Genomic DNA, 13,539 nt, shown 5'->3' with positions numbered 1-13,539 from the left:
ATTTTAGTCCATATTTTTTTTTTGTCGAGCCTGCGACTTTTGTCACAGAAAGCTTGAAATAAGGATAGTGATCTGGTGGTGGCAGCGGTGTTAGCTAACTTCTTAAAAGCTTTATATTTGAGAAGGTTGAAGACCTGGATGCTTCATACTTTGTATATAGATGTCTCATGTTACGAAGTTACCGTCAGTCACATGTCCAATGTCTTTGACCTCATTTTCATGGTTCAGTGACTACTTGAAAAAAGTTAAGATTTTTTGTAATATTAAATTCTCTCTTATTACTAGTAATAGGATAACTATATTTAGTATGTGCGTACCTTGCAAGGTCCTCATGCCCGTCAGACAGTTTGCACTTGACCTCCACCTCATTTCATGGATCAGTGAACAAGGTTATGTTTTGGTGGTCAAGTCCATATCTTAGATACTATAAGCAATAGGTCTTGTATATTCGGTATATGGAAGGACTATAAGGTGTACATGTCCAACTGGCAGATGTCATCTGACCTTGACCTCATTTTCATGGTTCAGTGGTTATAGTTAAGTTTTTGTGTTTTGGTCTGTTTTACTTATATTGTATGCAAAAGGTCTACTATATTTGTTGTATGGAATGATTGTAAGGTGTTCATGTCTAGGGTGCAGGTGTCATCTGACCTTGACCTCATTTTCATGGTTTAGTGGTCAAAAGTTAAGTTTTTGTGTTTTGGTCTTTTTTTCTAATACTATATGCAATAGGTCAACTATATTTGGTGTTTGGAAATATTTTATGATCTGTATGTCAGTCACATAGGTTTTATTTGACCTTGACCTAATTTTCACAGTTCATTGCTCAGTGTTTAGTTTTTTGTGTTTTGGTGTGTTTTTCTTAAACTATAAGCAATAGGTCAACTATGTTTGTTGTATCGAAGAATTGTTAGCTGTACATGTCTGCCTGGCATGGTTCATCTGACCTTGACCTCATTTTCATGGTTCAATGGTCAATGTTTATTTTTTTTTTGGTTTATGTTAAGTTTATATGACAGTTGTAATAAAGCTTTATATTTAGGACTATCAACATACTATCAATGATTGGTAAAGAAGGAGAGACATTTCAGCGTGTGCATATAAAAGATATTAAAAAATGGTTAACTGTATTTGGTATACAGAATGATTGAAAGGTTAACGTGTTTGTCTGATGAGGTACATCTGACCTTTACCTTATTTTCATGTTTTTAGCTCACCTGGCCCAAAGGGCCAAGTGAGCTTTTCCCATCACTTTGCGTCCGTCGTCTGTCGTCCATCGTTAGTCGTCGTTAACTTTTACAAAATCTTCTCCTCTAAAACTACTGGGCCAAATTAAACCAAACTTGGCCACAATCATCATTTAGGTATCTAGTTTAAAAAATGTGTCCGGTGACCCGGCCAACCAACCAAGATGGCCACCATGGCTAAAAATAGAACATAGGGGTAAAATGCAGTTTTTGGCTTATAACTCAAAAACCAAAGCATTTAGAGCAAATCTGAAATGAGTAAATTTGTTTATCAGGTGAAGATCTATCTGCCCTGAAATTTTCAGATGAATCGGACAACCCGTTGTTGGGTTGCTGCCCCTAAATTGGTAATTTTAAGGAAATTTTACTGTTTTTGGTTATTATCTTATTATATTATTAAATAAATCAACATGACCGAAATGGTCAATTGACCCCTTTAGCAGTTATTGCCCTTTATAGTCAATGTTTAACCATTTTTCGTAAATCTTAGTAATCTTTTACAAAAATCTTCTCCTCTGAAACTACTAGGCCAAATTCATCCAAACTTGGCCACAATTATCTTTGGGGTATCTAGTTTAAAAAATGTGTCCGGAGACCCAGCCATCTAACCAAGATGGCCGCCACGGCTAAAAATAGAAACATAGGGGTAAAATGCAGTGTTTGGCTTATCACTCAAAAACCAAAGCATTTAGAGCAAATCTGACATGGGTAAAATTGTTTATCAGGTCAAGATCTATCTGCCCTGAAATTTGCAGATGAATCAGACAACCCTTTGTTGGGTTGCTGCCCCTAAATTGGTAATTTTAAGGAAATTTTGCTGTTTTTGGTTATCTTGAATATTATTATAGATAAAGATAAACTGTAAACAGCAATAATGTTCAGCATAGTAAGATTTACAAATAAGTCAACATGAACGAAATGGTCAATCGACCCCCTAAGGAGTTATTGTCCTTAATAGTCAATTTTTAACCATTTTCATAAAATTTGTAAATTTTTACTAACATTTTCCACTGAAACTACTAGGCCAAGTTCATTATAAATAGAGATAATTGTAAGCAGCAAGAAGGTTCAGTAAAGTAAGATGTACAAACACATCACCATCTGACACCAAAACACATTTTTGTCATGAATCCATCTGCTTCCTTTGTTTTACTTGGTGGTAAGTTGAGTTAATGCTGGAATTTCGGGCATAACTGTATTATCTTGTCCTGAATTCTCATTTAATAGTTCCAATAACTGCTCTTTGGTGAAATTGGATGGAGCCCTGATGCCTTAAATTGCTTCCTTAGTTTTTCTTTAACTTCGTCAAATGTCAATTCCGTATTACTGGAATTCTGTACAGCTGGTGTGTCACTTTTCTTACTTTTTTTACTGGAAACACGCGTTTTACGAACTGGCGGCATTTTAAGGAAGTTGTGAAAAGTTGTGATTTGAATTTTTGCACTGCTATACTTCTACTACCAAATAATGCAACTGACTCAATAAACCTGACAACTTGAAAGATTGAAAAATTAACACGTGCACCAAGTTCATGAGACGGTTAAGAAAACATTGTCGTCTCTACCACAGGCATCATAAATTTAGTAATAAAATGTGTATCGTCCACCTAAAATAATTATTTTTACAGAAGCCGAGTCGGACAGAACATGAAACATTAGTATAAACATCAATTAAAACTTTCTAACTAATGAAAACGTCAACGAACATACCAGGTATTTCTGACCATGCCATCATCATAACTGATACAGACATCAATCCTTTCTTTCCAAATCTAGCTATCGGAAAGTTTACACCAGGGCAAGAGCCAATTTAGCTGCGATAAAGTGAATAAAGATATAGATTCACTGTCACCACAAATGAGGATTAACATCCAAAACAACCAAAATGTCAACGAAGAATGATTGACATTTAAGAAACACCTAATTGCCAGCCTAGAAAAACATATACCATCAATAAAGGCAACAGTAGTATACCGCTGTTCAAACTCATAAATCCATGGACAAAAAAAAAATCGGGGTAACAAACTAAAACTGACGGAAACGCATAAATATAAGAGAACAACGACACAACACTACAATGTAACTAACACACACAGAAACGGACCAAGCATCAGACAAAATCCCACGAGAATAACAAATATCACATCAAAACCAAATACATGAATTTGGGATAGACAAGTACCGTGACACGTCTTATCGCAATGTCAATTTACACTCAAAAATAAGAGAAAACAAACGACGCAACGTTAAATTGTAACACACAGAGAAACGAACTATAATATAACAATGGCCATATTCCTGACTTGGTACAGGACATTTTTAAAGGAAAAAATGGTGGGTTGAACCTGGTTTTGTGGCATGCCAAACCTCGCACTTTAATGGCAATGTTAAATATAACATAGAAATGACAACATAATATTACAGGACTACAATACAAATAAATAGATAAACGTATTAGACAAAGAAACACATGATTAATGAATAACAAAAAGCATCAGGTTTAAAATTTAATACGTCAAAAACGCGCCTCGTCCACACAAGACTCACAAGTGACGCCCAGATATAAAAGATCGAAAGCGAAAAAAAGTACAAAGCTGTACAGCACTGAAGATCAAAAGTTGAAAAAGGTTGTGTCAAATACGGCTAAGTTTGTATGCTGGTGATAAGAACATCCTAGTTATTTAGAACAATTAATGCTATTGCAAACAGTAAATTTTATCAAATGAATATAACAGATATACATAATGAAACTGAAGTATTAACTCATTACATAAAACAAACACGAATACATAATGAATGACCAACACAGAATAGACACACCCGAATCAGTCCAGGCCTCAACGCAGTAAATTATGAAAATGATGTCACATACGACGGTGAAAAGGCATTAAAAATTACGTCACATACGATGGTGAAAAGGCATTAAAAATTTGAACATATGAAATTTCTGAAACAGCTGAAAAATTACGTCACATATGAAAAACTATATCTCAAAAGTAAGATAGAATTAGGATTGATTAAAGATTAAAATAGAACTAAATACTGATATTGCATTTAAACACAATGCATATTGCAATACTTATTAATAGCAATTAACTATAATATTTATATGTGCAGTGTGTTATGAATCCAACTTCAAACTTAAATTATCGTACCATCAAAATAGTCCAACCACAGACTGCCATGGATAACACACACGATCAAGAAAATGCTGAATAAAAAAAAAACCTGTATAACCAAGCCAAAAGATCAAAATCATGGACAAACTACCACCATTACCCAAAAATATGCAAAAGAGAAATCAGGAAAGCAGAACATATTTATATTAACAACGCCATAATAGGAGGAATTAATAAGAACAATACAAAACCTTTTGGAAATATGTTAAATCAAGTAAACAGGATAAAAGAGGGGCGAAAAGATATTAGAGGGACATTCAAACTCATAGATCGAAAATAAACTGACAACGTCATTGCTAAAATGAAAAAGACAAACAGACAAATAATAGTACACAAGACACAACATAGAAAACTAAAGACTAATCAAAAACTTCAAGAGGGATCTCGGGTGCTCCGGAAGGGTAAGAAAATCCTGCTCCACATGTGGCACCCGTCTTGTTGCTCATGTTATTACAAACCCGGTAAGTAGTTCGGTAGGTCACATTTGTGAAAAGGGAACGGAATTGTTGATACGTAAGGAACATATTCGCTATCATCTGTGAAATGGATATTCCATAACAATAACCAACTCGTGATGGCGTCCGTAAAATTTACGAAGGGAAGATTTCAACTTCGCCATTTGGAACTCTTGGAATAATAGCTACCTTTTGAGCATCAACACTCTATCAAGGAAATCATAAAAGGAAATACAAGCCCGGGAATATCCTATCTAGATATATATTCGTATGCATGCGCTGCTGGAATGATACAACATAAAATTGGATAACAATTGGGTTGCACCATAAAAGAGGCAAAGACAGCTCATAAACAACAGCAAGGAGAAGGTCCGAATTCTACTGAAGCAATTTGCGTCTGTCACCGAAAACAAACATCATGGTATTTAGACTCCATACATCAAATTACCATCAGAATAGAAGGTGTGAAAAAGCTGTTACACACAAACGATCACAAACAACATAAAATAAAACAACACAAAAATTACCGAAAACAAATATCATGGTAAAAGACTACGTACATCAAATTACCATCCAAATAGATGGTGTAAATAAGCTGTTTCACACAAACAACATCCAAAGCATCGGGTCCAGACAAATACCAAATAGAGTACTGAAACAATACACCGAACATCTTGCACCAATACTGACACCCATATTCCAAATATACCTAGACATTGGTTCCCTATCAGAGGACTGGAGAAATGCCAACATCTCCTGCATCTTCTAGAAAGGAGACCGACATGCGGCTGAAAAATACAGACCCGTCGCACTGGCATCAGTACCATGTAAGCTACTTGAGCACATCATATACCGACATATGCTTAAACTTCTTAAAAAGCATAATGTATTGACATCGCTAAACCAAGGCTTCAGATCCGGATACTTCTGTGACACCCAATTTGCCATCACAATCCACGACATGCTCCAGTCATACGTATGGAAGCGCATATGGTACACCCCTTGTAAAGTTATTTTGTTGCTAATAAGTCGGAATTATTAGTCAAGTTGTGTGTTATAAGCTGGAATCTTATCATCAAGTTGAAGTCAAGTTGTCGGAATGATGTAGAAAAATTGTTTTACAATGTCGACTTGCTGATATAAAAATAATGGCATAGTAATAAGAAGTCGACACGTTGAATTCAACTTATTAATTGATTAAGTCGACAACTTGTTTATTTGATATTAAATCATCATGTTGAAGTCAACTTGTCGGAATGATGTAGATAAAGTTTTTATTACAATGTCGACTTACTAATATAAATGTAAATGACATAAAATAAGAAGTCGACTTGTTTATTAATTAAGTCAACTTGCTTATTTGATGTTAACTTTATTCGTTCTCACGGTCAGATTCCCACGGTCCGTATTTTACTTCCTTGTAAAACAATTGAAAGGTCTTTCCTGTTAAAGTGATGTTTTCGTAATGTACTTTGTACGACCTTTCGTTTGATATACGACAAGCATACCTTCTAAAACTTTTCGCTTATAACACTTAATGGTCTCATCCGCCTATTTTTTTTTAGATCGGAAGTATGATATATGTAACATAGAGTATATGAGCTTTCATTTTATATGCGACAACTCCATGTTCTATAAAGTTTGATTTTTGCACTTAATAACCCTATTCAACTTATTTTTGGAGGTCGGGAATTTGATATTTCATATGTTCATATCATGACCTTTCATTTGATATACAACAACCCTATCTTAAAAGAAAATGTATTGTTTGCACTCAATAACCCCATTGGCCAAGTAATTTCAGAGGAAAAGATTCTTCAATGTTAAGGTCCTGTTATGTTTTGATATGTTACATGTATGTTGTCAACAATTTTTGTTTAGAAACGAACTTACTGGACTAACATTTTAAAGCAAGTGATCCAAGGACCATTGTGACTAAGTTTCAGAAAAGATCTGTGAAGTATTTTTCCTTATTAAAGGTCCATTGTTAAACTAAGTTCCATGATGTATGATATGTACTGGAACGGACCTTGACCTGTCGAACACAATTTTCAAAGGGTACCATTTAAGAGTCGTTGAGACCAAATATGGTTCTAATTGACCATTTAGTTCCAGAGGGAAACAATTGTGAAAGTTTTACCATAGGTTTAAATGTTAAACTCTGTTAACAGCTGTTGGTCATCTTGGAAAATATCTTTGAATGTTTCCTATAGGGTCGAATGTTTTAATGTTTCCCTCTTGCGGTAATCTTGGATGGTACCATAAACTGCTGACATAATTTAATCAAAGCACCGTAAGCGCTGTAGGCAGTTAACCAAAAACCAAGCCAAACATAATTATAAAAACTGTGGCAATGTTGCTTCAATTTTTTTAAAGATTTTTTTAAAATGAACAAACATTAGACAGTCATATATTGTACATTTATGTTCATTTAATGAATTAATCATTAAGGCAAATAATTCATATTTTGTCAAAGTTTTAAAAGCATCGCATATATCAAGTATATTTTTTTCATGGTAATGAGTCTGCAGTGGTACAAGTTTGCAATGATTGTAGTTCTTCTAGTTGATAGTTAACGTTGGTATAAGTTGACTGTTAGTAGTTCAAGTTGCCTTTAGTAAGAGCTCGTAAAAGTATGAATGGACTTGCTTCCCTGGAAAGAAAACTGAGTCTGTGTTCAACAGTACAAAAGTTATGAGACACAAATCAGACAAATGTTTACTACTACAAGGATCAAAGGTGAGGTCTGACTAACCTGTCCATAGTAAATGTTAATGTCCCCCACCTTAACCCCAAGTTTATGATGTCAGAGTTTGGAATAAAATGGCAGGTAATTATAAAAACAGTTGGTCAAACATTCTTGGGCTTGAAAGATATGTTTTCTTTATAATGAGCCATATGAAAATGCAAATTTTTATAGGACCAGTAATAATTCAAATTATAATTAAGGGAAATTCTTTAAACCTACTAATTATTTTCCATCAATAAAATTTTACAATTATCAAAAAAAAATATTGTTACATAATGCTGTTATGAAGTCTTTCAAACAAAACTTCAATAATTATTCATTCCTATGGTCACCGAAAATTGGGCAAGATCTAGTACACGTTGGTTAGGTCTATCAAAGTGACATAGATATAGGACGATATGGTGTGACTGCTAATGAGACAACGCTCCATCCAAATAACAATTTCAAAAAAGTAAATCAGTATAGGTCAATGTACGGCCTTCAACACGGATCCTTGGCTCACACCAAACAACAAGCTATAAAGGGCCCCAAAATTACTAGTGTTAAACCATTCAAACGGGAAAACCAACGGTCTAACCTATAAAAAAACGAGAAACGAGAAACACGTATAAATTACATAAACAAACGGCAACTACTGTACATCAGATTCCTGACTTAGGACAGGTGCAAACATTTGCAGCGGGATTAAACGTTTTAATGGATCCAAACCTTCTCCCTTTTACAGAAACAATAGCATAACATCACAACATAGAAAGACATGCATATGTGACGCCTATGAGATTGACATTGTATGTCATTCAATCTTTTTGAAATGACAAACAGGAATGAATATGATTTAGTTTAGGAGTTGGTTTTTCAATCTTTTACAAGTTCTCAAAACACACACAAGAGGGGATGGGGTGACCCTAGGGACTGCCCTAATATTTCATTTAATGTTTTTGTATCTTGTCCCATACATGCATATATATGGTTTGGGGTGGGGATCTCAATCGTTATCAAGTTTTCAAACAGGAGGGGTGGGATGATCCTAGTATATTTCATTTGATTTGTTATGTTGTCCAATACATGGATATATATGGTTGAGGAAGCATTATTTGAAAAATCAGTGACTAGCAGACTTATAATCTAGATGAAATAAAGTGGAAAATTTTGGATATAAATTTCTGTTTCTAAGTTATCAAACAGGAGTTTGTAGGGTGACCCTAAGGACTCTCCCTATATTTCATTTGATTAGTTCTCAATCATGAATATATATGGTTTAATTTAAAGGTGGGGATCTCGACTGTTTCGACTCGGGGGATTATAAACAACATAAGGAATCCTAATGTGCTCTACTTCCTATGTGCAACTTCAAAACTTTTGGGAAAATCGATCATTTAAGGTTTTTCTGGTCATATCTTTTGTAATCCAGAACGAAAAGTATTAAAAAACTATCCTTTAAGTTATAAATAGCAAAGTTACCAGCTAGATAAGGACAATGGCAAGTATTTCAGCATTTATTGGGTAGAACACAAATCCAGGGTGCTTGCATAAAGCAGCTTAACTGCATAAAAAGGTTACATTCCAAGGACCACCATGATCAATTTTGATCCTTATTGGCCAAATACTTTCAGCTATCTTAGATTGTGTTTCCCTTTTAAGTTCAAATGTTCAATTAAGATCTGTGGCATGTTGTTAACCATCTTGGATCGGACCCGAACCTTCTGGATACCCATTTTGACCATGTTTGGTTACAATTTGGCAAGTAGTTTCAAAGACTTTCCTTATGGTCCAATGTTTAACTATGTTCCATGCTGGCAGTAATCTTATAGATTGAACCTACCAGACACAATTTTTTAAGGACGCCATCCGTGAATACTTGTGATAGAGTTTGGTTCTAATTGGCATAGGAAGGAACAGATCTCACAATTCATGCCATACCAATATGCAACCACAAAAACTGTTTGAGGCCATATAAAATGAAGTCCACGATAAAGAGGAAGTGAATGTTTAATTGCTCTCTGATTGCACCCAGGGTATGGCATTAATACATAATGAATTGTCCATCAGGATTCAAAGATGGGTAGTTGCTGAGAAAAATGTGATTAATATTCGGTGAAGTCATCACTTTATTAATTCCACCCAAACTATGAATTTACCAAGTCAAACTGAACTGCTATCGTTAGCTAATAGCTGTTATTTACCACTTCTTCATATTTTTGGCATTATTTTAGCTGTTCTTAGCATTCCATATAATACCAGTTTGAAAAACCTGTCTAATTTGACCATTTCTTAGCAGTCATGGTACCTTTTAAAGTGTTGTCAATTGGACAACAGTTATGACAGCAGTTCCATAGCAGTTAGATAGCTGATTGGATTTTAATCTTTGTTATAAAAATGCTTGGACCTGACTTGTGTTTTCAGCTTGAAAGTAAACCTTCATTTGAATGATCAAATGTGCATTTTTGGCTCCAAACTGTGTGTAAATTCTTGCTAGTGAAAAACTATTTTTGTCAATTATAAATTATAATTTAGGCTAAATGGAATGCATTCACAAACCCACAGTACAGTAAGTTGAAGTTACAGTTAATGCATGTGTATATTCTGACATAAATTTGTAGGGGAAAACAGAAATCACACAGACAGCCCAAAAAGGGGGGATACTGGTTTATTCAAATAGAATAGTTGATGTTGGCAGGAATGTAATAAACTAATATCATATACTTGCAGTGCAAGATGTTATTTGAAAATGAAGATACGACTATTTTAATATGATTTTGTTAAAAAACAAAAATACATCATATTCATTATTGAAGACTTGAAAAACGGGGAGGGAGTATTAGGTAAACATAGGCTGCAAATAGCCGATTGGTTATGGTTAATATTGACCAAACAATCCATTTTATGAGTTTGACTGTCCCTCTGGTATCTTTCGTCCCTCTTTTAATGAAGTTGATGTATGTTACTGAAGTTTGTTTCCAAAATTGGAAACATAATTTTGGAAACATAATACAATGTTTTACATATTACGTAACATTATTATTACGTGTATTATTTTTTTTTGTTTAAATCCAAAAGAGAAAGAGAATTAATATAGTTTCACCACTGCAACAAGTGTGTTGCAATATTTCTCCACTGGAGACAGTCAATTTTCAATATTTTAAGTGCTAGGCTTTCTTAGTTTTTTTAAATTTTACTGTGGAGAATGGAGAAATATTGTAATACACGAGTTATTAGTGGTGAAATCTGTTTCTCTGATGTATAGCTTAGAAAATCAACTTAGCACTTTGTATGAATATGCATTATTGATAGCTGTTAGTATACCAGTTCTCATGAATATTCAGTGCTGACATCAGTTTTTTTGGGTACATGTATCTCATTTAAAATTTTCGTCACAAAAACCTGCTAATAATTGTGAAGGCTAAATAAACTGCTATGAAATGCCTATTATGCAAACTAGCCATTGCCTTGAATTTGTCAACTGTGAATGCTAATGAACTGCTGTCATTAGTTAGAACTGTGAATGCTAATAAACTGCTGTCCACTTTGACTTGGGTTATCAAAACATTCAAGTATTCATTTTAAAAAGTTGAATATACTTGACTTTATACTTCATCTGGGCACTGATTGAGTCAAAATTAACAATGAAACAGATGTTATTAGTATCTGTTATTCTTGTATCTTTCTTTGTAAACGCATTTTGTATGTTCAGTTATGTATTGGTTTATTAGGACCCAGCTACAAAATGTGGCTGATGCCTTATAGTGATCAGGTCGTCCAGCCATAACACAGTGTCCAGGCTGTGCCTCTTTATATAATTGGCATTACAGTACTGCAACTGATCTCAAAAGAGACGCTTAGTTAACAGTTTAATGTTCATTTTTTTTTTACATAAATAAGGCCGTTAGTTTTCTCGTTTGAATTGTTTTACCGGTCTTATCGTGGCCTTTTATAGCTGACTATGCGGTATGGGCTTTGCTCATTGTTGAAGGCCGTACGATGACCTATAGTTGTTAATGTTTGGGTCATTTTTGTGGATATTTATAGTTGCCTCATTGGCAATCATACCACATCTTCTTTTTTATAATATAACAGTTCCGGAATAAAACACGGCTGCAAATTGTTTTAAATGATAGACTAGTATATAGATTTAAATTTCTTTCTGTTCATAAAAAGTTTTGTGGTCACATTTTTGTATTTTAGCACTTTTAATTGGGTATACACCTCAATTTATGGTGTTAGTAGTCACCTTTAAATCCCAAAACCAAAATCATTTTGTTATTTAGTGACTCTTTTTATTAAAATTTTCGATGCACATATAATCAAGGATCATTGGACTGATGAAGACATAAATTTAATACCATCCTCGAGTAAATCTCTCAAACTTAAAGTTGGCAGTTTCTAAGATGGAAATTTAACGCATTTGTTTTTGGAAAACAAGAAAATATATGATTCAAAAGTAATATTTGACGTTTCAGAGGACAAATCATTATTATTGTGATACTGCATGCAAAATTTGTTGGGCAAATTCCAAAGTTTTGTAAAAAAAAAATTAAAAAAAAAATAAATTAAAACATCATTTAAAGGGAAACCGGTACTACAATATATTACATTTCCCCAACATTAGGTTGGCCTTTTGTGTACCCAAGGCAGATGAAGGAAGTCAACTTAGTAACGCCGTGATTGGATGCAAGAGTACAATATATTTTTTTTACTGATCTATGAATATTAAACTGCAGTGTGTATATTTACAATAAAAATTTAAAAACCCATTGAAGATTTTCTAGAGAATATTCGAAAAGACTTCCAAAATTTCATAAATTTGGTGTAAAATGACGGCGGGCATGGATAACACTCAGCAATGATGATCTAGTTTTAAAATTGTTTTCATCCTACTTTCCAGATATGCCAGACCTAAATCAGAAACTCGCTGCAAATGTTTGCACCTGTCCTAAGTCAGGAATCTGATGTACAGTAGTTGTCGTTTGTTTATGTAATATATACGTGTTTCTCGTTTTGTTTATATAGATTAGACCGTTGGTTTTCCCGTTTGAATGGTTTTACACTAATAATTTTGGGGCCCTTTATAGCTTGTTGTTCGGTGTGAGCCAAGGCTCCGTGTTGAAGGCCGTACTTTAACCTATAATGGTTTAATTTTTAAATTGTTATTTGGATGGAGAGTTGTCTCATTGGCACTCACACCACATCTTCCTATATCTATCTACTAACTGCCACACTTGTATGAAATGCATTCAAATATCTTCTCTGAACTTACTTATAAAAAAGAAGATGTGGTATGATTGCCAATGAGACAACTATCCACAAAAGACCAAAATGACACAAACATTAACAATTATAGGTCAATTGGAACCAAACTTGTTTACATTGGTTCTTGTATTGATTCTTTTTAAACGATCTGGCATAGCGGGAACATAGTTAAACAGTTGCTCAAAACAACCAATTGGAACAAAACCTAGTTCCCTTTGCAAATTGTTTTCGGCCGGTTTTGGTTTGATCCAAGGCCTCCGAGGGGAACAACGATTTCACATTGGACCCTGTAGGAGATAGTTTTAAATATTTGATGTTGAATTTACCGTTTTTGAGAAACACAAGGCCAAAAGGGGTGAACCAAGAACAAATTGGAAATCAATTTTTTTTGTCCGATTTTGATGAAGATGTTTGGAACAGAAATCATATGAAGGTATTTTAATGGATTATGTAATTTGTTGGCGGTTTTGAAAAAGAAGAGTACCAAAAAGGATCTAGACTGAAAATGCTTCAACTTGATGAAACGAAAAATGTTGTTCGACATGTGTATACTTTATAGATTTATATTTTTATTTTGTAGATTTCATACATTGTGTTTTACTTAATTTTTTAAGTTTTTAGTTTATCGTTTCCAACAAACAAGAGGCCCAAATCGGGTCTAGA

The sequence above is a fragment of the Mytilus galloprovincialis genome, chromosome 6 (assembly GCF_965363235.1).
Source record: "Mytilus galloprovincialis chromosome 6, xbMytGall1.hap1.1, whole genome shotgun sequence".
Classification (NCBI taxonomy): Eukaryota; Metazoa; Mollusca; class Bivalvia; order Mytilida; family Mytilidae; genus Mytilus; species Mytilus galloprovincialis.
Note: the sequence above shows the minus strand (reverse complement) of the source record.